Genomic DNA, 2045 nt, shown 5'->3' on the forward strand with positions numbered 1-2045 from the left:
GTAGACAAAGTACAGACTTTCTACCAAATTTGCGTTTTCTTTTAGTTTGCTTTCACTTAATACATATAGACGACAAGCTTTTCTTCTATTGTTGATTTATAGCAGGTGATATATAGCAGGTGATCAATTCTGATATTTTGTTATAAGTATAGGAAATAAAAAAGAAACTTATTTGATTCTTCTAATATTTATTAATAATAAATGCAAATTACATGGTCATTTTTTCATAAATGGTCGTTAAATATTCAATTCTTAGAAAAGCAACAACGTACAACGTGGAATATAAAAAACGCTGATAACGTGTATGTGTTTTAACAAACACACTCGCAACGATACTTAACAGTACCATCTTCTGTTACTATTCTTGTTGCGTTATTTTTGTCGCATTTGCATTCGCATTTGCACTGGCAATTTTTGCAATTACATTCTTTGCAACTGCATTTGCAAATGCATTCACAAATGAATTCTTCTCCTTCCGGTGTTTTAACCAAACATTCTCGAACAGACGTGCAGCAAGAATCGCTTTTGGCGACAGACCCACAGCTTAATTTGCAAGCTAAAATTAAATGTAAACGGCCAATTATTTGCAGTATACATATAGCAATAACTGTTACTAATTAATCAGATATAAAATGTACCCAATGTACTGTAAGTACATATGTTTTACTTACATAAATACCTTTCACGTATTGTTTAGCAATATAAAAACAACAATCGTGAATTGTGTTACTAATTATTTTTGGTTTAACAATAATATTTGTAACAGTTGTTTGTTTGTGAAATTTATATCTCATTTTTCATGTAATCTATTGCTTATGCATTTCTAGACTTTCATATTTCTACATATTTTACCAATTTTCTACCTTATGTTAACTAGTTTTTCATAGTTCACGTAAATTTACATTACTTTGTAGGTAATTGACAAATTTATATAGTGTAAATAATCCACTCATTAACAACTATGTATGTTTTTAACCAGAGAAGAAATCACAACGAGATTATTCCTATAATAATCTAGATTCTAGAACATCAAAATGCCATTCAATCATAATTTATCGCATAATCGTACTTCATTGTTCAGGTATGTCATTAACAATAAGTGAGATAAAAAACGAGGATAACTTTTTTTAGTGTTTTAAAGATCCAATTCTGGTGAAAACTGCATTCACACTAGGAAGTGAAACTACTATGTAGTCTCACACATTCTTCCAAAAGTTTGGAGACGGTTGAATAACTTGAATGGTTGTTGATAGGAAAATGACATTTTAGGAGTTTTCCGTTACTAAAAAGCGTTATCTTTTTCAATTGTCGAAAGGTTGATCTCTCCCAATGGAGGGGCTCCAACCCGATCAACATTTATTATTGAAATAGCAATTCCCACTTGTGATATATCGTTGAAAAGGGTATATAAAAAAGGAAAATTTTTGGCAGGAAAATGGCAGCATAAAAATGGCAAAAAATGGGTTTCTTGTTACTTATCAACGACTTGTTTAGAAACTGAGTGTCGATAGATCTTTGATATAAAAATAAATTTGCCCGAAATTTGGAATAATGTCATCAATATACGAAAAAATAGTAGCTATTAATTTAAAACAAATGCTCAAATTGCCAGCTTCATTGAATTTCGCTATGCCCTAAGCAAGCGTAAGATGCATCTTTAACATTTTTCAAAATCTGTGGTGCAATTTGTTCAAATATTTGGTTTAAATTCCTGCAAAAAGACCGGTTTAACCTTGTACACTCTATTTTTAAGTTTCTCGATAATAAAAAAAATTAGAGGCGTTAAATCCAGGAATCATGCTGACCACGAAATAATTGGACGACCGCGAGATATGCTCCACTGTGCAGATTATCTTCGATAAAAAATTAACCTAAGGCCGTTCTCACTTACCACGAGGGCGGTTCAATAAGTACCCGTGTTTGAAGACAGAGGACGTTCCTGAGGGAAATTGGTGTTGTCATCGTGTGCTGCCATCTATCAAACCACGTCAAAACGAATTTCAGACTGATTGATAGGTTAGTTTGGATTTGGCAGCCATTCCACT

This window comes from Agrilus planipennis, unplaced genomic scaffold (assembly GCF_000699045.2).
Source record: "Agrilus planipennis isolate EAB-ADULT unplaced genomic scaffold, Apla_2.0 scaffold648, whole genome shotgun sequence".
Classification (NCBI taxonomy): Eukaryota; Metazoa; Arthropoda; class Insecta; order Coleoptera; family Buprestidae; genus Agrilus; species Agrilus planipennis.